The sequence below is a fragment of the Hemiscyllium ocellatum genome, chromosome 18 (genome assembly GCF_020745735.1).
Source record: "Hemiscyllium ocellatum isolate sHemOce1 chromosome 18, sHemOce1.pat.X.cur, whole genome shotgun sequence".
Classification (NCBI taxonomy): domain Eukaryota; kingdom Metazoa; phylum Chordata; class Chondrichthyes; order Orectolobiformes; family Hemiscylliidae; genus Hemiscyllium; species Hemiscyllium ocellatum.
Window position 1 is genome coordinate 67,271,186 of NC_083418.1, and position 26,542 is coordinate 67,297,727.

The following is a 26,542-nucleotide window of genomic DNA, read 5'->3' on the forward strand; positions in this document are numbered from 1 at the left end:
AGGGGAAATATGATGATACTTTGGCTTAAAGACATGTAGTTTTTCCTTTTTCTTTTGAAGGGAGCTTCCAAGACGGAGCTACAAAGCTCTCCTTAATTGAAGCCAATAAAGTAAATAGCTTGTGAGTCCATGGGTTATTTTTTAAACTTAGATGAACTGAAGCAGCATGAAGCCGTGGAATCAGGCTCCCACAGAACCAGGGTTTTGGTATAGTTTTCAGTTGTTGAGAGTTTGACACTGGCATCCACCTCTTTCATGGCGACATCTAAAAGTTTGAGCTCTCTGTCTCTGCCAGAATTTTTTCTTGATCTTTTTTCCTCCCAGATTAGAGAAATATTGCATGTGAGACAATCTATTTTATTGAATTTGTCTTTGCCAAGGGTATGTTTATGGAATGTTACTATCTTGGAACAGTTGCTGTTTAGTAGTTAAATAATCTATGACTCAGTTATGTTTTCCAAAGAGTTAAAGTTAGACTAATTCTTCTTTCTTGTATTTCAACTGTAAAGCATGTTTTGCTGAAAGCAGAGTAGTGCGGCCAATCACATTATATCTGCAACACAATACCTTACATTTGCATTAAGATAAGATAAAAGTTAGGGTCTAGGCTATCTCCTTGTTATATATGCAAGGTGTTCGGTCTTGTCCATAACACCATGAACAGAAATGTTGACAATTTTTTATTATTCTTTCATGGAATGTGGTGTCATTGGCAAGGGCAATATTTGTTGCCTATGTGTCACTATTTCTTCAGCTGAATGACTGCTAAGCTCTATCAGGTGGCAGTCACAAGTCAAACATACTGGCCAGACCAGATAGGGATGGTTGATGTCCTTCCCTAAAAAACATTTATGACCCAGCTGGAAATGTCATGACTATTCATGATGTCTCATGGTCACTGTTGCTGAGATTTGTTTCAATTACAAACTTATTACCTGAAGTTAAATTCCCCCAGTTGCCCTGATGGGATTAAAACTGGTGTCCACAAAGCATTAGTCAAGATTAGAGTGGTGCTGGAAAAGCACAGCAGGTCAGGCAGCATCCGAGGAGCAAGAAAATCAATGTTTCAGGCAAAAAGCCCTTCATCAGACCTGCTGTGCTTTTCCAGCACCACTCTAATCTTGTCTCTGATCTCTAGCATATGCAGTCCTCACTTTCACCTCCACAAACCATGAGACCAATCTTCTGGATTACTTGACCAATGATGTTAGCAATGTGCCATTTTCACCCTCGAAAGTGTCATATGCGCAGCCGACAACTTAAAGTGCATTTTTATCAACCTTCTAATTTACAAAACAGATGCTCCTCCGGCTATCGGTTGGAAGAGTTCAATTCAGTGCATTCTGAAGAAAGATCACTGGACCCAAAGCGTTAACTCTGCTTTCTCCCCTCAGTTACCGTAAAAGCTACTGAGTTTCTCCAGATACTTCTGTTTATGCTTCAGACTTCCAGCATTGGAAATTCTTTATTTGAAGTTATCAATTCAATGTAGCCAGTCTGCAAATTGTGATTGCTTACATAATGTTTTAAAATTCAGTAGTAATTCACTGCATCAGGCCTTTATCTATTTCAGCAGATCAGAATAGCTCCGACAGAAATCAACAAAAGTGGCAATTGTATTTACTATTCTGGACAGCATTTAAACAAGAAAAAAATTGAATAGAGGCTTCTGAATCATAAGGCATTGCCAGGGAGAAAGAGAAAGACTATAAACCTTACATGTCCTAAATAAACATTTCAGAAAATCATTGAGTACACCAACTTTTCAGAGAGATTGTGACCAAGGTTTGTTCAATGCTGAAAATGATTTAAAGCAATCATCACTGACTCCAACTGTTCTGCTTAGGTCAGTGGAAGTGGCAAGAATTATTCATTGAGAGAACACTTCTTTCCTATCAGCAATAGGTGATGTGTGTGCTATTGAAAAATGTTCACCTGTGCATAAAAAACAATTTTCTTTACTTTTTTCATTCTTGCAATATACGTATCATTGTTAAGGCTAGTATTTATTGCCTATTCCTAATTTCCTTTGGGAAGGCAATGGTGAACTATCTTCTTCAGTCGTTGTAGTCTGTGAAATGTAGGAGCACCCACACTGCTGTTAGGAAAGATGTTCCAGGACTTTAACAACACTGAAGGAGGAATCCTATATTTCCAAGTCAGTTTGTTGTGAAGGGAACTTGCAGGTGGTAGTGCTCCCATATACTGTCTGCCATTTTCCTTCTGGACAGAAGGGGTCACAGATGTGGAAGGTGTTGTTAAAGGGGCCTTCATAAATTACTGCAATGCAACATGGGGCAGCATGCTTGCTCAGTGATTAGCACTGCTGCCTCACAGCACCAGGGACTTTGGGTGATTCCAGCATGTGTGGAGTTTACACGTTCTCCCTGCGTCTGTATGGGTTTCCACTGGGTGCTCCAGTTTCCTCCCATAGTCAAAGATGTGCAGGTTAGGTGGATTAGCCATGCTGAATTGTCAATTGTGTCTAGGGATGCGCAGGCTAGGTGGGTTAGCCTCCATGGGAAGTATGGGAATATGGGGATAGAGTAGGGGGCTTGGATCTGAGTGAAATGCTTTTCAGAGGGTCAGGATGTGCTCTATGGGCTGAATGACCTCTTTCCACACTGCAAAGATTCTATGATCTAGTCTGTGGAGCACACGGCTGCCATGGTGTTTTAGTGGTGAAGGAAATGGATATTGAAAATGGTAGGTGAGATGTTAATAAGGTGAGCTCTTTTGTCTTGCAGTGTTGAGCTTCATGTGGGTAATTGGAACTGCATTCATCCAAACAAGTGGAGACTACTACATTACATTCCTGACTTGTAGCTTGTCTTTGGTGGATAAGTTTTGATGAGTCAGGAAGTGAGTCATTTACTGCAGCATTGCTAGTCCTTAACCTGCTCATGTAGTGACAGTACTTATATAGCTGGTCCATTTCACATCCGGTCAATGGCAATCATGGAATTTTGACAGTCAAGATTTCAATGACAGTATACATCAAATGTCAAGTGGTGATTAGATTCATTTTCATTAGAGATAGTCATTGCTTGGCATTTACATGATGCGGATGTTACTTGACACTTTTTCCCCAAACGCGGAAGCTGTCCAGATCTTACAGCATGTGGTATCTGAGGAATTGCAAACGGGAGCACCATGTAATATCACTTCCAAAAGGATAATCAAATGTGCAAAGAAACAAATCAGGATATGGTTTGCAATATTTATAAGATTGTGTTGGTGCCTTTGGTACAATGGAAGGTGTGGTGCTGGAAAAGCACATCAGGTTAGGCAACATCTAAGAAGCTGGAGAATCGATGTTTCGGGCATAAGCCCCTCATCAGGAATGAGGCTTGTGGGCCAAGGGGGCTGAGAGATAAATGGGAGGGGATTGAGGCTGGGGGATGGGGGTGGGGGAGGTAGCTGGGAATGCAATAGATAGATGAAGGTGGTGGTGAAAATGCCCTCCTCTCTGACCTATCACTTTCACCCCCACCTTCATCTATCTATCGTATTCCCAGCTACCTTTCCCCAAACCTCATCTCCCTCCCATTTATCTCTCAGCCCCCTTGGCCCACAAGCCTCATTTCTGATGAAGGGCTTATGCCCGAAACATAGATTCTCTTGCTCCTTGGATGCTTCCTGACCTGATTTGCTTTTTCAGCACAACACTCTTCGACTCTGATCTCCAGCATCTGCAGACCTCGCTCTCTCCTACGATGGGAAGCACTTGACATAAAAAATGACGGTGATGCATCTCCTGTTTTCATATTACTAGCCCAACGCAGTTCAGCATGTACTGGTGGGTGATAGCATGTGAAGCCCATGCTTACACTGCAAATGTAAAGAATGAACAACCGTGGCATTAGAACATCTGTGCACCAATGCTTTTTGAAGGACAAAGGACACAGCATCCAGTTTTTAGTGAGCTGCTATAAAGCCATGGAGTCATAAAGATGTACAGCATGGAAATAGACCCTTTGAACCAATTCATCCATGCCGACCAGATATCCTAAACTAATCTTGTCCCATTTGCTAGCTCTTGGCCCATATTCCTCTAAACACTTCCTATCCATCTACCCATCCAAATGGCTTTTAAATGTTGTAATTGTCTCCACCACTTCCTCTGGCAGCTCATTCCATACACGCTCCACCTTCTGCATGAAAAAGTTGCCCCTTAGGTCCCTTTTAAATTTTTGCCTCTCGCCCTAAATCCATGCCCTCATTCTGAGCACCCCGACCCCAGGGAAAAGACCTTGTCTATTTACCCTATACACGCCCCTCATGATTTTATAAACCTCTGTAAGGTCACCCTCAGCCTCCGATGCTCCAGGAAAAACAGCTCCAGCCTATTCAGCTTCTCCTTATAGCTTAAACCTTCCAACCCTGGCAACATCTTTGTAAGTCTTTTTGAATGCTTTCAAGTTTCACAATATCTTTCCGATAAGAGGGAGACCAGAATTGCACTCAATATTCCAAAAGTGGTCTAACCAATGTCCTGTACAGGCACAACATGACCTCCCAACTCCTATACTCAATGCACTGGCCAATAAAGGAAAGCATTTCAAACGCCTTCTTCACTATCCTATCTACCTAAGACTTCACTATCAAGAGCTATGAACCTGCACTCCAAGGTGTCTTTGTTCAACAACATCGCCCAGACCTTACCATTAAGTGTGTAACTCCTGCCCTGATCTGCCTTTCCAAAATGTAGCACCTGGCATTTATCTAATTAAGCTGTTCTTCAGTTAGACACTATTTGCAGAGTTAGTGTAAATACTTTTTTAATCTCACAGTTGTGAAAAATTGTTTAAGTCTGAAGGGGATTGCATTAGATGTATGGGAAGGGAGTTCTTTGTTTCTGAAAGGTACTTGAACAAATTGCTTTCTCCCACTCATGGTGAGCGATGGTTGAAGTTGTAGTGGTTCTGTTCGCCGAGCTGGGAGTTTTAGTTGCAAACGTTTCGTCCCCTGGCTAGGAGACATCATCAGTTCTGTGGAGCCTCCTGCGAAGCGCTTCTTTAATGTTTCTTCCGGTATTTATAGTGGTCTGTCCTTGCCGCTTCCGGGTGTCAGTTTCAGTTGTCCGCTGTAGTGGTTGGTATATTGGGTCCAGGTGGATGTGTTTGTTGATGGAGTTTGTGGATGAATGCCATGCCTCTAGGAATTCCCTGGCTGTTCTCTGTCTGGCTTGCCCTATGATAGTAATGTTTTCCCAGTCGAATTCATGTTGCTTGTTGTCTGAGTGTGTGGCTACTAGGGAAAGTAGCCAAATCCACAAGGATTTGGAAGAAACATCAAAGAAGCGCTTCGCAGGAGGCTCCACAGCACTGATGATGTCTCCTAGCCAGGGGACGAAACGTTTGCAACTAAAACTCCCAGCTCGGCGAACAGAACCACTACAACAAGCACCCGAGCTACAAATCTTCGCACAAACTTTGAATGGTTGAAGTTCTCCTTGTGTTGGCTGAATGGCTGTTTGTGATGCAATGCGATGCCAACAGCATTGATTCGATACCTGCATCCACTGAGGTTACTCTGCAGGCTTTCACAAGCTCACCCCTCACCTGAGGTGTGCTGCCTTTCAGGTTAATCTCACCACAGTCACCTCTGTCTAATGAGAGAACAGTCCTTTGGACCTTTAGAACTGCGGCGACGTTACTTTTTTGTGTGTTACAGCATCCAAAAGAGATGAAGCAGAGGCAGGAGAGAAGACAACAGAGGAGGAGAGGCAGTCTCTCAACATGTAACCACACCCAGATGCCAAATCCACAAGGGCATCATATTGTTGGCAGAAAATCATATTCAGAACACTATGTTGAGGAGTTCCTGTAATTGTGGCAGGAGCCGTGATGGTTTTATCCTTTCCCAGTTCATTCAATGTTGAGTCGCCACATTGAACCAGAAGGCTGTAACTCAACAACATTTATCCCATGTATGTGGCTAACAACCAGAGGCCCATTGGTCAACCCTTCCACACCTTACCATCCTTCTGTGACGGACCATCACTGGGCCCTCTTCCTTTCAATGCTGAAATAAGAAGCACTGCAAAACAATAATTTTGCACCAATTTTGTGCAACAGTCATAGTAATTTGAGATTTTGAGTATTCAGCAACAAACTTTAGTGAATTAAATTCAAAGAGTGATAAGAGAGGTCTTCTTCTTTGGAGCAGGCTATAGTCATTTTGACATTACCAACGACATAACACCTTTTGAATTTGTTCAGTAACTAAAATTAGTGCTATTCCCTTATTGTACATCTCCACCAAGTTTGTTTACAGTGCCCTTTTAATCTTTAACTGTAAACATTTAACACTTCTTTTCCACTTGCCCCACTCCCCACCCCACCTAACAAGTCTCTCTTGCTTGAGGGACTGATCTCTGTCCTAACAGAGGATATGTAGGATAATTGGAATTCCTTAGCATTTCTTTGGAGGATACATTAGTGGATTGGAATGGCAGCTTCAGATAATGGCAGGGCTTTGGGCTGTAGCACTCGTTAGGATGTGAATGTAGCAGCAGTGAAGATCCACCAAGGAAAGGCTGACTGAAAGGAGGAGACTCACAGCTTGAATTGTTACAGCTTCTGAAAAAGGAAAAGAAGTGAAATTCTCATTCTCCTTTTTATCTGCATTCCCTCTGTTCGAGGATGTATGTAAAAGATAAAAAGAGAATTCTGCTGGCAATCCTGAAGATATTTCCTCTAGGATGGGAATTTCTCTTTCTTTAAGTAGTGGTACACAATCCTTTATCCAAAAATCCGGGAGCAGCTGGTTTTTGAAATTCAGAATTTTTCAAATTTCAGAATGAGTGGCAGTGCGATGGTGAAAGTTTTTAAAGTCTTTCTGAAGAATAGACTTATTGTGAGTAAAACGGGTCCTGAAACAAAATTGAGGCCTGCCAGTGCTGGTCCATGCCCCCACACGTCGCATCTAAGTGACACGCATCGAGTGGGCGTGGACTTGGGTTAGCTGTTTGCATGCCAAACAACCTTGTTAATGAAAATAAAAACTTCACAAAAAAACCTTCGGACTTTGGAGCTTTTCAGATTTCAGGATTTCGGATAAAGGGTTGTCTACTTGTATCACTTTTGCTGCTTTGTGAAGCTGCTGATGTAAAAGGCAAGGATATTTCAGTGACTCCATGAGAACGTAGCCCTGTATCATCAGAATAAACCTCTGGAGCAGGATGTATGGAAATCATTACATGATGGGAAGAGCAACTGAAAGGACAATCTCATTCTGCTGTTGATCACTGTCATTAGTGATAGACAAAAAGATTCTTGTTTTCATTTGGAAAGACTCGGTCACCACTCAGTTACTGAAGCAAAATGTTTTCTTCAGCTAATCATCACTACAATCCGGGAATTCTGAACAATTCTACAATAGAAACATTGGCTTCCAACAATAGTTGGAAAGAAACACTCAATCTGCGTGAATGGTTGTTGAAAATATTCGACAAGTTTGAAATTATTTAGTTTGCAAGACTTGACTATTATTTCACTGGTACCAATTGGACCTTTAGCTCAGTAGCGAGAGTGTGTCAATTCTCGTTGAGTATTGATTTGTTCAAGTTCAGCCTTCTGTTCAACTTTAAACTTTTTGGAGGCATCCTGTACATTTATCAATTCAATAATCTGGTCTTGATGGCTTTGGCTGAAAAGATCCACTCCCCCCCCGGGGTCCTATGGTTTGCTGATGGATTTCCCTCGCAGCCTGAAGTGGAAAGCAAGCAGTTCCTGCACATTTAACATGATTGACTTTGAACTTAGGAATCTCTTCTTCTCTGGGTAGTGTTTTATCAACTATTGGGAGTTTTTATCCATCTTCCCAATGGGCTGGTTTCCAAGGATAGAAGATTTTCTGAGTGCGTCAAGATCATGTTGATAATTTCTGTGTATGCTTGAAAAGCCAGATTGTGCACAATGGTTTGTGTCTGTGTACCAACCTTGCCTAAAGCTTCAATCATCCCAAATTTGTTTTAAGACTCTTCGATGACTCTATTGCATAAAGATTTCTTTCAAACTGCATGGTTTTAATATTTCAGATCCGATCATCACATGACCAGTTGTAGAAATTTTGAAGCTTCACTTGTTAACATTAGTGTTTGAACTGGAACATGATTTAATTCTTCCTTTTCAATGTGGTCTGCCTTTCAACCCTGAGAGGAACTATTTCTGATGGGACTGCAGTTGCTGAGGCTGCATTTCCTTAGTTGGTTCTGTGAAAAAATGGATAACTTTATTTCGTCTTTATCATTCTCCTCAAAAGAGACAACTTGGTTTTTATGAACGATACCACGTGAATCCAAAGGTGTGGGAAGATCTGAAGTTTCAGATTCCAGTGAATGAATGATTTGAATGGAGGTTTCCTTCTCTGTAGCCATATAATGACAGAGCACACCACAGCCTGGAATAACTTCTGCAGGCTGGTCAATGCCTGCTTTGAAGCTTTATTGTGCCACCGTGTTCAGCCTTCATTTTGACTCACCCTCTTGAAATACTAGGACTGGAGTGTCAGCCAACTGAAGAATGTCTAAAACGACACAACCAGCTCTACTTAATAAAGAATTGTTATGGTTAGGAATCACATTCAAGATATCTGTCATCTCTCATAATTTGTAATGTCACTGGAGTAATGAACCAGACACCCAGGATATTGCTCCAAGAACATGGGTTCAAATACCATGGCAAGTTGCAGAAGTTAAATCCCACTGGAATTAAAAGATAGTAGCAACAACCGTAGCAACTATCTTTGTTGCAAAAGCCCATATGGTTCATAGTGACCCTACTGTCCTTAACCTGGTCCAGACCAACAACTGTCCTCTGAAATGGCCTACTAAGCCACTCAATCTAAGGAAAATTCGGGAAAGACAATGAATGATGTCCTTGCCCATGATACGTACAGTCCATCAAAGAATAAAAATAAGTCAAAGGGCCAATTTTAACATTACCATTCCTGGGAGACAAAAGAGGTCACATCATTTTACCAATAGGCTCCCACCACCCACCCTCAAACTGTATTAACTTACCTGACATCAGGCTCGAGGCAGATAGAGACCTACTTTTAAACAGGAAAGCTACCATTTAACGACATTGTCGGGAGCTCAATCCTATTTTGTCTTGATGTTACAAGAGGCCCAGACAGTACAGAGGAAACAACAGGAGACTGCACTGGGGCCAGGCCAAGGTAAATTTTACTGAATTTTTATTTCTGTGAGCATTTCTGAGCCAAGTGTACTCTGATATTTGAACTTCGGAGAATCCTTGGATTTACTCTGCATTGGCCATTTCTTTCCCTGCCTACCACCTTGCACAATAACTCTTATTCCAGTTAATATTCCTTTGGGACCTGAGCATTATCAGCCCCTTGCATGATATTCTTGCTCTGGAACTCTTCCTCCCCTGCTCCCTCTACATTGGGCAGGAGACAGACAAGTTTAAGATGTACTCCAGAATTTCAAATGACCCAGATCACATTCCTTAAAGAATCCATAACTCCAGCATGATTTACCCTCCAGTCAACATAACTTGAATTTCACAATGGAGAAAATCATCAGCTTCTGGAACTATGTAATAATATGTATGGCAATGGGGATTGGTAATGTTACTGGTCCCCTGATCTTGAGGCTCAGGCCAATACAGTGGTGACACACATTCAAATCCACCTTCCCCAACACACACAACAAATGGTGGAATTTTAATTCAAATTATAAAAATGTTGCTGATTGCTGTAAAACTCCAAACTCTGTGATCTCGAAACAATTATCATATACAAAAGACATCTGATTCACTAATGTCCCTCAGGAAAAGAAAATCTGCTCTCCTCTAAGGCAGCTCTATGTACACTATTTAAAGTGCCGCCTATTTCCATGTGACTAATGTCTTCTTCAGAAACATTAATACTGTTTCACTCTCCACAGTCACAGAGTTTCTTCCACATTCTCAGTTTGTCTCATTCTCTGTTTGTTTCAGATTTCCAGCAGCTACAGTATTTTGCCTTAATTCAAGGACAATATATTCAAAGGCAATATGGGGAGGTAATGATCCAGTGGTATTATCATTGGACTGTTAATCTAGAGACCCAGGGAATGCTTAGACCCAGTTTCAAATCCTGCCATGGCATTTGGTGGTTTTGAATTGAATAAAAATATAGAATTAGAAGTCTATTAATAGCCATAAATCCACTGTGGATTGTTAGAAAAAATCCATTTAGTTCACTAATGTTCTTTAGAGAAGGAAACTGCAATTCTTACCTGGTCTGGCCTACATGTGATTACAGACATGTGGTTGGATTAGGGATGGGCAATAAATGCTGGCCTATCCAGTGATGCCGTTGTCCTCTGAATGAAAGTAGACCCATTGCTGTACTGTTTATTTCCCTCTGTCTAATGCACCTAACACTATGGGCAATTTAGCATGCTAAATCACCTAATTCACCTAATCAGCACATCTTTAGACCATGGGAGGAACCCCACACAGACATGGGGAGAATGTGCAAACTCCAAACAGACAGGCACCTGAGGTGGGAATTGAAGCTGGGTCCCTGGCACTGTGAGGTAGCAGTGCTAACCACAGAGCCACTGTTCTGCTCATGAAGGCTGCTGGAACTGAATGCATTGATCCAGTATTGGCATGGCACATTGGTAGTTTCCCTTTTTCTGAGCCAGGAGGTCCAGGTTCACATCCCACTCATGTCAACATGGCATGGCAATGTAGCTGAACAGGTTGGATAAAAAGAATTGTTGCTCGAACATAGTGTTTTATTTTAGGGATGTGTGTATGGCTGGCACAGTTATCAAATTTTGCCTGTTGCTAATTTTAAAGCTTTCATTCAGAGGATAATGCCATCACTGGATAGGCCAGCATTTATTGCCCATCCCTAGTCCAACCACATGTCTGTAATCACATGTAGGCCAGACCAGGTAAGGATTGCAGTTTCCTTCTCTAAAGAACATTAATGAACTAAATGGATTTTTTCTAACAATCCACAGTGGATTTAAGGCTATTAATAGACTTCTAATTCTATATTTTTATTCAATTCAAAACCACCAAATGCCATGGCAGGATTTGAAACTGGGTCCCAGCATTCCCTGGGTCTCTAGATTAACAGTCCAATGATAATACCACTGGATCATTACCTCCCCATATTGCCTTTGAATATATTGTCCTTGAATTAAGGCAAAATACTGTAGCTGCTGGGAATCTGTGTAACACTTTGGAGGGTTAGTATGGACTTGTTGGACTGAATGGCCTGTTTCCACACTGTAGGGAATCTAACCTTTTCAAATTCACTTATGCTTTGAAATTGTGGGAAAGATAGACACTCTTAAGTCTCCCAACTGGCATTCTGAGGAAACAAAATGAAGTTCATCTTCAGTTTCTAAAAGACTACGCACTGAACCAGCCTTGCACATCCGATAATTGCCACCTGTTTTCATTTAACACTGACATTGAATTCAGCTGAATTTGGAACTGAACCTCTTGCAATTATAGGCCAATACACAAATTAGTACGCTTGAATAGCTGGAAGTAATAAGGAAAGAAGAATCTTGGATGCCCTTTTATCAAAAGGACATTTTTCTTATTTTAATTTCAGCTCTGACATAAAGAAAACAGAATAGCCCTGTCATTCAAATTAATTCAAATCTGTCAACTATGATTTGTGATGTATCTCCAACCAGCTGAATGATCGGTTGGAAGAATTGATCGTCCGTCCCCTGAGTCATTCACTCATGATCATGTGAAACAGACTTGATTACTTTAATAAAAATTAAAATATGTCTAAAATATAAAGTCAGAACTTTTTATGGCAGCTTAAAATGTTAACGTCGTTTGAAAAGGACTTCTGAAGCAGAGGCAAAGTTAGTAACGAAAAACAGGAAGCTTTGCTTGAAGAGAAATCAAACCTCTGTCATGTCTCACAAAGTGTTGCTGGCTAGGCAGCATTTATTGTCCATCCTAAATTGCCCAGAAGGCAGTTAAGAGTCAACCATATTGCTGTGGGTCTGGAGGCACATGTAGGCCAGAACAATTAAGGCTTGTCACTTCCTTTCCCCTGTCGGGGGGCTTTTTTCCCCAACAATTGACAATGGCTTCATGGTCATCACTAGACTCTTAAATCCAGATATTTATTGAAATCAAATTTCACCATCTGCCATGGCTGGTGCGATGTTTTCCCTGTCGAAGCAGAAGGGACGAGAAATAGGGATGCAATTTTGAAAATATGAGATCTTAAAACAGACAGGTGATTTTTTTTTTCTGTCTCTCAGCAAGTTATTAGTCTATGGAATTCCCTTCCCAGAGAACAATGGAGGCTGGGTCATTGAAGATATACAAGGCTGGGTTCATCAGATTCTCCATTAGCAAAGGTGTCAAAGGATATGGGAGGGTATATGGAAATGTCAAGGCCACAGTCAGTTCAGTCATAATCTTATCAAATGGCAGAGTGAGCACATGGTGCTGAATAATCTACTCCTGATCCAAATTTGTATGTGAACGTGTATGCTGGTGTGTTTTTCACTGGCTGTTGGTGGCTGAAATCTCATTCACTGTTCCTGTGTCATATTCTTGTGGGTTATCCTTTCATTTTGTGGACAAAAGTGTTCATCAATGCACAATCATGCAGAATGTTTCTGTAGTAATTGTAATGAGGTCAGCCAGGTGAAAATCATAGAACATGAGTTCCCTGGTTGGGGCTGTTAACCTGGTCAAATCAGGGACCCCTGGCTGGCAGGTATAAACTGGAGTGTCAGAGGTTCTGTTCACTCAGAGTTGGCTCTGAGGGAGTTGGCTGCAAATGTGTTGCTGGTCAAAGCACAGCAGGTTAGGCAGCATCTCAGGAATAGAGAATTCAACGTTTCGAGCACAAGCCCCTCATCAGGAACAAGCTGATGAGGGGCTTGTGCTCGAAACGTTGAATTCTCTATTCCTGAGATGCTGCCTAACCTGCTGTGCTTTGACCAGCAACACATTTGCAGCTGTGATCTCCAGCATCTGCAGACCTCATTTTTTACTCTGAGGGAGTTGGATCAATCTCTAGGACTACACGTGTAAATAAAGGGTGACTTGGTGACAGGATTCTGGCCTCTATGGAGTTATTTCAGTTTCAATAATACCAGATCTATTATTATACTCTGTAAATTGTTAATGGGTATTTTCTAAGTAGCTAGGAAGTTACATTTTGTTTTAAGGGTTTGTTTCCATGTATTTAGAAGATTATTTGATAAAAACTGTATGAGCAAGCCAAATGTGAAGAAATTATGAAGGTATTACTTATATTTATTAAACTGTGGCCAAGAAGGATAATATCAAAAACAGCAATTGCCCAGCTAGTTTTTATAAGGTGCCATCTAAGATCCCAGGATAAATATTAAAGTATATTACAGGATTCCCTGAACAAAATGTCAAAATATAAGGCAAGCCCACCTCATGATCCTGATCTCATGGAAATTTAACATTGAGTGCAACATCAGCTACTTGAAGGCAATATTTCCCAACTCTCTCGGGAGGAAATGGTGACAACTGCTAGGACTACTGGCAGTCCATCATACCAAGGAGCCCAGTAAGTCTGAGGTCAATAGTGTCTTGACAGGCAGGTGGGGAGGGAGACAGATTGAGAAGGCTGAGGGATGGTTAAAGAGAAGGATAATTTGGTAGAGTAGTGGGGAGGGTGACCGTAAGAAGGCACCAGACCCAGGTGCCATTCAGAAAGACCAGGGCAGCAGATACAAAGGGAACACCACCCCCTGCAAGCTCACCTCCAAGTCTCTCACCATACTGACTTGGAAATATGTCACCATTCCTTTGGAGACTCTGAGTCAAAATCCTGGAATTCCCTCCCCAGTGGTATTATGGGTCCCCCCACAGAAAATAGCAGTTCAAGAAGGCAGCTCATCACCACCTTCTCAAGAGTAACTAAGTACAGGTAATAAATGCTTGGCCCAACCAGCAATGCCAACATCCCATGTGTGAATAAAAAAAAGCCCACAAGGCATAGCAGCAGAAGTAGCCATTCCATTCATCAGGTTTGTTCAGCTGTTCAATACAATCTGATCAGATAATCCTTAACTCCAATTACCAGCCTTTTGGTGGTATCTGACGGGACCAAAGAATTGGCAAAGGAGGTGCTTTCACCCTCCTCTAGAAGTGGCAGAATGACGCCCTTTGATAATCTTTATTCGCTATTTAAGTCGGACAAAGGATGAGCATGTCGGCAGCAGGTAGATCACCCATTCAATTCTGCACAGCCTTGCCCCTCCACCACCTCCAAAGCCACAGATAGAGGACCATGAAATCCAGCCCCTGAGATAGCATCTTGTTACAATTTAAAGTTTTCACCTCTTTGAAAACTCGAGACTTCTTCTCCTTTCCACAGCTCACAAGCTTTATGTGTTTGGTTCAAGAAATAGATTGCTGACTCCACTTGTTTTAGTGTATGATAAATCATTTAATTCACGTTCACCATCAAGAATGTTTCCCTGAATGAAAGTGCCAACCATTTGGTCCCATTAATCTATGAGATGATTTCTAAAACCGAATAGAATGTCCCTTTCAAATTGTAAAGTGAGTACCCCAAGGGATCAATCTCATGAATTCATGCAGGCTTATTGGCTCATCAGGGAAATTTTAATGTCTTGTGTTTGAACATATTTCCTTCTATCCCAATATGACAATGTAAATTTAGTATTCACTACTTCTGTCTACATTTCCTTCTCATCCCTCTTATTTCTCCCTTTCCCCACCATTCCCTGGTCTCCCACTACTCTCGTTCTCTGCCAAGTTTCTTTTGCAGCCAACAGAAAATGCAGAAGTTGGCATTTTCCAGCTCTGTGCAGAGAAATAATTTTTTCCTGATTCAGGAAGAGGAAAGAATGAAACAGGGAAGGAAGGAGGAAGGGAAGAAAGGAAGGAAGGAAGGAGTTGTATCAAAAAGCTGCGCCCAGGCACACCATGTAATGAAATGGGATGGTACAATATTGAATAAAGAGCATCACTTTATGTAAAAATTTATGCTTAGCAAAGATGTGCTGTTGTAGCAACAGTACATATATGGCTCAATTCAGTTTCTGATCAGTGGAAACTCCAGGATGTTGATAGTGAGGATTCAGAGATGCTAATGTAAGTAAACATCAAAGGGAAATGGTAAGGTGCTCTTTTGGAGGAGATGATCATTACCTGGCACTTGTGTGCCATGAATGTTACTTGACACTTGTCAGCCCAAGCGTGAATATTGACCAATATCTGAAGATGTCCTAAGACACTACCCTGAGGAACTCCTGCAGCTAAGTCCTGGAGCTGACAGGATTGATTTCCAAAAGCCACAAGCATCTTCCATCCTAATTTAAACCAGAGAAGTGCTTTCCCCTCGTTTCCATCTTTGCTCTGGCCCCTTAATGTCATACTCAGTAGGATACCATCTTGTTGTCGCGAGCAGTCATTCTTACCTCCCCTTGAAAATTCAGCTCATTTGTCCATATTTAGACCAATGCCATAAGATCAGGAGACAAATAGCCCTGGCAGAATTCAAACTGAGTGCCAGTGAACAGGTTCTTCCTTTGCAAGTGTCACATAATCACACTGTTGACACCTTTTCAATCACTTTGTTGATGATGAAGAGGAGGTGACACAATTGGCCGGGATGGCTTTGTCCTGATTTTTGTTGAAAGGACATACTATTTTTATTGCATTGCACCAAGTTTCCTAAATGCCAGTAGGGAGAAACACAAAGCCAACTGGCCCTTTAATGCTGTTTGCTCTATTGACAATTGTAATCAATATGATATATAACACGTGGTTATATGTATAACCAAAATTCAGCTGATGTTAATTGACGGAGAAAAAATTGCAGTTGGTTGGAGTAACATTCCTGATATAGTTCAAGGAATATTTCACAATTTCAGAAAGCTTGGAGTTCATGAAGGAAGTCTCAAAGTATTCCAATAATCCAGACAATGGTGAGCGAAATGAAAATGTATATATTAGGTCTCTTGGGCAAAACTGACTTTTCAGACTTCCAGTTCAGATATTTGGAAGCAGAATTCACAATACTGAGTACGACCTCTTCTGTGAATTGCTCATCATTTCTGAAGGTTCAGAAGCATATTTCCTGCTTGGAATGTACATGAGTTGTGATTGCTGATTATTTTTTCATCATAGTGTCATGCAGCACCACGAGACTGTTCAGAGCTATCCAAGTAGACTCAGTCCTGAACTCCTTCACCACAGCCCCAACAAATGTTTCCAATTCAAGTATTTATTCAATTCCGTTTTGAAAGTTGTTACAGAATCAGGTTTCACCTAACTTTCACACAGTGCGTTCTGAATCATTACAATTCTGTGTGCGAACAAATACCGTATGGTTCATTTGTAATTCCAAATGAGAAGGTTGCCACTTAGGTCTATGATTAGGATTTTTTTTATGCAGATGATTGTCAATCTTTGGAATTCTCGACTACAAGATTGTGGAGACTCAGTCGTTGGGTATGTTTAAGGTAAAGATCAGTAGATTTCTGGTGACCAGTGATGTACAACATATAGATATGAGGTTGGTAAAAGTGTTCCATTAGCCATGATCATACTGAGGTGGTTCTGTTCGCCGAGCTGGGAATTTGTGTTGCAGATGTTTTGTCCCCTGTCTAGGTGACATCTTCAGTGTTTGAGAGCCTCCTGTGAAGCGCTTCTGTGATCTTTCCTCCGGTATTTATAGTGGTTTGTCTCTGCTGCTTCCAGTTGTCTGCTGCAGTGGTCGGTATATTGGGTCCAGGTCGATATGTTTGTTGATAGAATCTGTGGATGAGTGCCCATGCCTCTAGGAATTCCTTGGCTGTTCTCTGTTTGGCTTGTCCTATAATAGTAGTGTTGTTCCAGTCGAATTCATGATGCTTGTCATCTGTGTGTGTGGCTACTAAGGATAGCTGGTTCTGTCGTTCCGTGGCTAGTTGGTGTTCATGGATGTGGATCGTTTGCTGTCTTCCTGTTTGTGCTCTGTAGTGTTTTGTGCAGTCCTTGCATGGGATTTTGTACACTACATTGGTTTTGCTCATGCTGGGTATCGGGTCCTTTGTCCTGGTGAGTCGTTGTCTGAGAGTGGCTGTTGGTTTCTGTGCTGTTATGTGTCCTAGTAGTCGTAGTAGTGTGCTGTTATGTGTCCTAGTGGTCGTAGTAGTCTGGCCACAGTAGTCGTACCATACCATGAGCAAAATCAACGTAGTGCACAAAATCCCATGCAAGGACTGCACAAAACACTACATAGGACAAATAGGAAGACAGCTAACGATCCGTATCCATGAACACCAACTAGCCACGAGACGACATGACCAGCTATCCTAAGTAGCCACACACACAGATGACAAGCAACATGAGTTCGACTGGGACAACACTACTATTATAGGACAAGCCAAACAAAGAACTGCCAGGGAATTCCTAGAGACATGGCACTCATCCACAGATCCTATCAACAAACACATTGACCTGGACCCAATATACCGGACACTGCAGCGGACAGCTGGAACCGACAACCGGAAGCGGCAGAGACAAACCACTATAAATGCCGGAGGAAACATCACAGTAACGCTTCACAGGAGGCTCCTAAGCACTGAGGACATGACGTAGACAGAGGACGAAACGTCTGCAATACAAATTCCCAGCTCGGCGAACAGAACCACAACAACAAACACCCGCACTACAAATCTTCTCACAAACTTTGAATTATCATACTGAATTGCAGGGCAGACTCAATGGGCAGAATGGTCTACTCCTGAAGGGCATTCTAATGCTCCCTGAAATCTGAGCTTTCCACTTACAGACTACCCTGGCAGTAGAAACAGTTTCTCAAACTAGAGCTTCAGGTTGTTCAATTGTTGAGAAGCGAAGGGGAAGGATGCGTGATGGGCTGGGGGTGGCTGGGGATGTAGAGAGAGTGGTGGGGAGCAGGAGATGATGGTGAACGTTTACCAGGCATCGAGTGAGAACATGAATTTGAGCTTGTAATCAGATCGATCAAATGAGGTGCTGAAACAAGGGGAGATGGTGGCCTAGTGGTATTACTGCAGGACTGTTACTTCAAGAGATTTGAGTAACATTCTGGGGACCCGGATTTGAATCCCACCACGGAATTCAATGAAAAAGTCTGGAATTAAGAATCTAATGGTGATCATGAATCCATTGCCAATTTTTGGAAAAACCCATCTGGTTTACTAGTGTCCTTTAGGAGAGGAAGCGACAGTCTTTAATTGTTCTGGCCTACATGTGACTACAGGCCCACACCAATGTGGTTGACTCTTAACTGTTGGCTGGGCAATTAGGGATGGACAATAAATGCTGCTTAGCCAGCAACATTCCCATCCTGTGAATGAATACAAAAACATGTATTACTGGTTTAGAGGGATTTGGGCCAAACGCAGGCAAATGGGACTATTCTCGTTTGGGAAACTTGGTCGGCATAGACAAGTTGGATTGAAGGGTCTGTTTCCATGATGTGTGATTCTATGACTCGATGTTAAGCAGATGTCTCCACTATAGGGGAGAATCTAGAATGGAGGGGGGAATGTTAAAATGAATGAGGGAATACTCTTTAAAACTGACATGCAAAGGAATTCCTTCTCTCGGAGGGTAGTGATTATGTGGAATTCTCTAACCCAGAGAGTTGCAGAGACTAGATTGCCAAAAGTAATTAAAGAGGAATTAGACAGATGTTTGAAATAGCAGAGGGTTGAACACTATGAGGAACTTAGACCAAACACGAGGTGAGGCCTGGGGCAGAATGGCCATGATCATAAGAAGGTATAAGGGGCTGGTGTGAGGGGCTGAATGGCCTACTCCTATTCCTAATTCGCATACTCACATGTTGATAAGTACCTCTGGATTCCTGTTATTTCCTTGCAACAAATTCATGTCAGTGGAATAAAAAGCATAATTTTGGCTATGTCTTACTCATATCAATCTTCTACTCAATCCACCACTGTGACAGTTATCAACATTAGCAGCATGGCTTCAATCAAGTGTGTTTATTCTGGCTCTGCATACCACTTAGAAGATCAAAAGCATTCAGATATATACACAACTAATTATGTGGCTTCTCTTGCTTGAATTCGGAGATAGAAAATGGCAAAATTCTGCTTAATGCGAACTGATAAGAGTCACAAATCACCTTGCTTTTAAAAAAAAACCCAACGGCTTGATCTGGAATCAATGGAATTAAAATGTTTCCTTATTATTCATTGAGGGATGTGGGTGTCTCTGATGAAGTCAGTGTTTATTACTCCTTCCTAATTTCCCTTAAACTGAGTGCCCTATGTAGCACTGTCAACAGCATCTCCCATCACTCCGCTGATGATCAGAGGATAGATTGAAAGAAGAATAACTGATCACAGATCAGCTAAGGATATATTGAAAGTTTGAATTCCAATGTGAGATTTTGAAAGGAGGAATTTTCTCATCAAAACAACTGTGTAAATAAATCCAGTGACTGTCTAGAGAGGAACTCTTGAATGTCATACCTTCAAATGTCAATAAAAGGATTAGAGGGAGAAAAAGCAATTCAAACTGAACTACAACCTCTGGGAGTAAGCTCCTGGTTATTAGTTCATGTTGTGAGTGTGATGGGAAAAAGGAACTGAGCAATCTCAGTATGAGACATGTTTTGCTTCTCCCCCTTTAAAAGTACACAAGACCTGAGGTTAAAAAAGTCATTTCACACACTAGTCCATGTGTGCCAGTGCATGAATCTGTATTAGCAAGCAGAGATACTTCTATGCACTAGCCTGGATTCAAGTGCTGTGAAGACCACAGTCAAGAAACCATCCACTGGTCACACCTGCATTGCAAGTAAAGGATTTTCTCACTCTGCACTGTAAGTCAGGTAGCTAGTAAGTCAATCAGAGGCAACAGGACAAATGGAGAACTCTTTCACCCTGATTGCTGCTAAGTAAGAAAACAGGACTATCCTGCAAAGCCAACAATCCCAAAGTCAACCTTTCAACCAACATTCCCCTTCTATTCCCCACAAATGACCCATAGATTCTGGTCCACATCTTTTAATCTTTATCTTTTATTCTGAACTCACTTCTAATTTCTAACCTGTGTGATATTATTATTTATTGTTTATTAACTCAAGAAAGCCTAGCTTCTCCTTCCATATTTTTATGAATTGAATTTGCAATGAAGATAGGAGCAAGAGTAGGCCATCTGAGCTGATTATTGTAGGTCATGGCTGAGCATTGAGTTCAATACCCTAATCCTGCCCTCCCTCCATATCCCTTGAAACACCAGAGCTATGTCTACCGCGTTCCTGAGGGGAAAAGGCACATTGATTCCAGATGGGACTTAAATCCACAATCCCTATGTTATGAAGGCCAGTGCTATACATATTAGGCCATTGGGTTAGCGAAGCTTGACTAGCTCGTGATTAGATGTGAATAATCCCTCGGTTAGAGTGACCAGTGCATTACCAACCCAGTTATCTTACCACCACCACCATCTCCCATTAGCTAAGCTGAAACAAAATCTTCAATTATTAAACAAATATGGTTTGACATTTTAAATTTAAAACTTTCCCACATGATGAATCAATAATGATTATAAATTGAAGCATGTTGGGTTATAAAACTAAGTTATATGAAAAGCCAAACCAAAAATCTAACAGTTTGGTGTACATAGAGCCACAGCAGAAGCATTCATCATTTCAACAGTATACTTTGTTTGCGATTTCATTTACCCTTCAGAGGAAGCCCTGTTTCTTTGTTAAAGATCATCATTCACTCCAATAAATACTGGCAGCCGTTACTTTGCTGTGGAAGAAAATGCTTACAAAATTAGTTCCAGCATTAGGATTTGTTTGGGTGGAAAGCCAAGAGAGGGTGATAGGTAAATGATCAATGTTTTTTTTAGTTTGGGAAAGAATTATCGATACAGCTATCAAAGCCAACAGCTTGCAAAAAAATAATACCCTAATGGATCAAGTGAAATGAAACTTTCCTGTCTGGCATCTCCCTGTAAAATGGAAACTGTCAACTGGTTTGTCATGCTGGCTTACAGTCTGACTGTATTAATTTTGGGTGTTAAAGTAATGTGTTTTCTCAGTAAATGATGGAGTTCAAAACTGCCTATCAGTCCCACATTATTTTTTTACAGAATTTAAGGATAATGAAAATAAAGAATTCCAACGTTTAAACCTGCTTCACTCGGATCTATCTGGAATCATCCCTGTCTTTGTAAAATGGATGTTTTGTTCTTCTGTCATAATATCAGAGCCTAAGTCTGGAGCTATAAGTGACTGTAAACATTGCCATCAGTAATATGTGCTGAATATTCTCAGCCTCCTAACACCAGCAATATCATTTGCAAACTGTTGGCGTGATCTGAAAAATGAGATTCTTGACTTGGAGAAAAATCGTCTGATTTTCCACCCAATGAATAAATGAAAATCTCACTTGTCAGCATTAAGGGGCCTATTTACATGCATTAACATCTCATTCGTATCTATTCTTGCCTCATTTAAATTCATCTTCCTATTCTCCCATGCACCAGAGGGAATATAGACGGTGGCTATTCCTGACATGAAAACCAGAGTCAGATGACTCCAGCATATTGCTTGTGCCTCTGGGCCTTCACCATAACTACTGCATGGCACTGTCCATCAGTGGTGGCAGGCTGCACACAAACTCCCTGGCCATCCACGAAGACTGTCATTGGACATTCACCACATCCTCATGGCACATCTGCAACCCAGTTAACATACAGTTCAGGTCAGGCACCCATCTCATGCATTGGGTTGGAGTGAATCTCAGCGCTCTTCATTTGTGTCTAATCATTCAATCACTTCGTGCCTTCTTGGATGCTCGCAACATCTCTACCTTGCCTTCCCTGGCCTTGCCTTTATTCATTTTACCATCTCTTTGGCAACTTGCAGGTACACAGTACTTCTGTCTTGTCTTCCAGAGATGAGGGACTTGTCTCAAGAAAAGAAGTTGAGCAGTTCAGGCTGATGGTCTCTCGAATTTACAAGAATGAGAGGTGATCCAATTGAGGTATTCAAGGTCTTAAAGGGGGTTGACAAAGAGGACATGGAAAGGGTGCTTCCTTGTGGGGTAGTTTAGATCAGGAGCCATAGTTCTAAGACAAGGAGTGCCAGATTTAAAACAGAAATAGGGAGGAATTACTTCTCTCAGAGGGTTGTGAATCTGCAGAATTCACTGCCCTAAAGTGTGGTAGATACCAATCAATGTAAAGAGAACATTGACACATTTTTATTCAGCAATGCATTGGAGGGTTATGGGGAGGGGGCAAGAAACAAGTTGACGCCTAGATAGAATTAGCTATGAGGAGCTGAATTCTCACTCCTACTCCTTGTGTTCTTCTTGCTTACAGCTAAATCGCCACATTTCAAAATCTTGGGGAGCAGTCCTCGGTCAAGTCAAAGAGGTATTGCCGTACTCAGTCGGTCAGGGTCAGAGTCCAATATCAATTCAGGTGCTTGAACATTGTCAAGCAATGTCTTTGACAACTAAGCTGGTCCCCTCGGTGCAAGAAATGTAAGAAAATATAATAATAAATAAAATCAAATAAAATGTACCCACATTGCTTTCGTAGGACCATATCATAATACTGTTGACTTCTTCAATAAAATTGGGTTCCATTCCATCAATGTAAAAGTTATTTGTGATCATTAGTAGCACATCTTGAATGTCTGTGCCGGCTACCTTGATATCCTGGAGAACTCCCAATTTCCAGCTTCATTACTTTACAAGGATGATTCCATGGAGATAAGGACAACCTTCTGCAACCAAGACCGATGACTCTGTTACACAACCCTCTGACTGTGGCTAAGTATCGAGACATTGCAGCCCATCTTTCCACCTGAGCCACCATGGGAAAAGCAGTCAGTCTGCCGAAGATGAGGGTCCGAACCTTAGATCAGATTAAGAGTTGTCTTACAGCACAGTCAATAGACAACAGGTGCAAGAGTAGGCCATTCTGCTCTTTCAGCCTGCACCACCATTTAATATGATCATGGCTGATCATTCCTAATTAGTATCCTGTTCCTGCCTTACCTTTATCACCCTTGATTCCACTATGCTTGAGAGCTCTATCCAACTCTTTCTTAAATGAATCCAGAGACTGGGCCTCCACTGCCCTCTGGGCAAGAGCATTCCATACAGCCACCACTCTCCTCATCTCTGTCCTAAATGGTCTACCCCATATTTTTAAGCTGTGTCCTCTGGTTCGGCACTCACCCATCAGCGGAAACATGTTTCCTGCCTCCAGAGTGTCCAATTCTTTAATAATCTTATATGCCTCAATCAGATCCCCTCTCAGTCTTCTAACTCTATACAAGCCCAGTCGCTCCAGTCTTTCAGCGTAAGGTAGTCCCGCCATTCCAGGAATTGACCTTGTGAACCTACGCTGCACTCCCTCAGTAGCCAGAATGTCTTTCCTCAAATTTAGAGACCAGAACCGGACACAATACTTCAGGTGTGGTCTCACCAAGGCCCTGTACAGCTGCAGAAGAACCTCTTTGCTTCTATACTCAATCCCTCTTGTTATGAAGGTCAGCATGCCATTAGCCTTCTTCACTACCTGCTGTACCTGCATGCATACAAGAACACACAGATCTCTTTGTACTGCCCCTTTACCTAAATTGATTCCATTTAGTAATCTGCCTTCCTGTTCTTGCCACCAAAGTGGATGACTGTACATTTATCCACATTAAACTGCATCTGCCATGCATCTGACCACTCACCTAACCTGTCCAGGTCACCCTGTAATCTGCTAACGTCCTCCTCACATTTCACCCTGCCACCCAGCTTAGTATCAACAGCAAATTTGCTAATGTTATTATTAATACCATCTTCTATTTCATTAATATATATTGTAAAAAGCTGCGGTCCCAGCACTGATCCCTGCGGTACCCACTGGTCACTGCCTGCCATTCTGAAATGGAGCCGTTTATCATACTCTTTGCTTCCTGTCAGCCAACCAACTTTCACTCCAAGTTAGTACTTTGCCCCCAACACCATGCGCCCTAATTTTGCTCACTAACCTCCTATGTGGGACTTTATCAAAAGCTTTCTGAAAGTCCAGGTACACTACATCTACTGGATCTCCCTTGACCATCTACAGAGTTACATCCTCAAAAAATTCCAGAAGATTAGTCAAGCATGATTTCCCCTTCATAAATCCATGCTGACTCTGACCTATCCTGTTACTGCTATCCAGATGTGTCGTAATTTCATCCTTTATAATGGACTCCAGCATCTTTCCCACCACTGAAGTCAGACTAACTGGTCTATAATCTTCTGCTTTCTCTCTCCCACCTTTCTCAAAAAGTGGTACAACATTAGCCACCCTCCAATCCGCAGGAACTGATCCCGAATCTATCGAACTCTGGAAAATAATCACCAACGCATCCACGATTTCTCGAGCCATCTCCTTCAGTACCCTGGGATGTAGACCATCAGGCCCCGGGGACTTATCAACCTTCAGACCTAACAGTCTCTCCAACACCAATTCCTGGCAAATATAAATTCCCTTAAGTTCAGGTCCTTCAGCCACTGTTACCTCAGGGAGATTGCCTGTGTCTTCCCCAGTGAACACAGATCTGAAGTTTGTTCCCCATAATATATTCCCCTGTTTCTGTCTTCAAGGGCCCAATTTTAGTCTTAACCATTTTTTTGCCTTTCATATACCACAAAAGTTTTTACTATCCTCCTTTATATTTTTGGCCAGTTTACCTTCGCACCTCATTTGTTCTCTGCGTATTTCCTTCTTAGTAATCCTCTGTTGTTCTTTAAAAGCTTCCCAGTCCTCCGTTTTCCCACTTATCTTTGCTATGTTATACTTTTTCTCTTTTAATTTTATATGTTTCTTAACTTCCCTCATCAGTCTCATCCAGACAGAGTAGGCCATTTAATCCTAACAAGATACTTGGTTACGGTCTTAAGCTGCTGATCCATTGGGCAGAGCAGATGCGGGCCTGAGTCTGGCCTTGTCAGTCAGATACAGTGGCAGTTAAGATTGCAACACTGAATCTAATTAGGCAATGAAGACTATTTTGACTATACAATTTGCATATCCCCTGATTCCTACTGTTTCTAAAAGTCTACTGAGCCTCTGTCTTGAATATACACAATAACTAATCTTTCACAGCTCCTGGTGTAGAAAATGACAAGAATTCACAACCTTTTCAAGTGAAAAATATGTCCTGACTATCTAATAGGAATCAGAATTTGATCAGATTCAATCCAGCATTTCAAGGGGAGAAGCACAAAACAGCCACGATTCTATGTTTAGGTATGGCTGACTTCGGCTTAATGGATCAGAAACGTTCCACAGTAAACTGAGCAAATCTGTAAATGGGTAAAACTATAGATGATTAATGAGAGGTGCTTAAAAAGGAATTTAAGGCAGAACCAGTTTGTACCCTTTAGGGACCTAAATGATGGCCATCGGCATTGGAAGGAGGTAAGAAACAACATTGGTTCGACCGCTTTTGGAATACTGCACTCAATTCTGGATTCCCTGCTGTCTTACAAGTTTATTGGTTTACAAGTGTGAGGTGTTGCATTTTGGAAAAGCAAATCAGAGGAGGACCTCTACACTTAATGGGAAGATCCTAGGGAGTGTTTCTAATCAAGGAGACCTTGAAGTTCAAGTTCGTAGCTCCTTGAAAGTAGAGTCGCAGGTAGATAATATAGTGAAGAAGGCATTTGGTATACTTTCCTTTACTGGTCAATGTATTGAGTATAGGAGTTGGGAGGTCACATTGCACCTGTACAGGATATTGGTTAGGCTACTTTTGGAATATTGCATGAAATTCTGGTCTCCTTCCAATCAGAAGGATGTTCTGAAACTTGAAAGGGTTCAGAAAAGATTTACAAGGATGTTGCCAGGATTGGAAGATTTGAGTTGAGGGAGAGACTGAATAGGCTGAAGTTGTTTTCCCTGGAGCGTCGGAGGCTGAGGGGTGACCTTATTGAGGTTTATAAAATCATGAGGGGCATGGATAGGGGAAATAGATGAAGTCTTTTCCCTGGGGTGGGGTGTCCAGAACTGGAGGACATAGGTTTAGAGTGAGAGGAGAAAGTTATAAAAGAGACGTAAGGGGCAACATTTTCACACAGAGGGTGGTGCACATATAGAATGAGCTGCCAGACTAAGTGGTGGAGGCTGGTACAATTGCATCATTTAAAAAGTACCTGAATGGGTATATGAACAGGAAGGGTTTGGAGGGATATGGGCCAAGGGCTGGAAAATGGGACTAGATTAAGTTGGGATATCTGGTCAGCATGGACGAGTTAGACCGAAGCGTCTGTTTCTGTGCTGTACATCTCTATGACTCTATGTTGCCAAGGTTGAAGTGTTCAAGCTATAGGGAGAGAGTGAATAGGCAGGGGATATTTTACCTGGCATGTCGGAGACTGAGAGGTGACTTTATAGAAGTTTATAAAACTATGAGGGGCATGGAAAGGGTAAATATACAAGGTCTTTTTCCCAGCATAGGGGAGTCCAAAAGTGGAGGGCATAGGTTTAAGGTGAGAGAGCAAAGA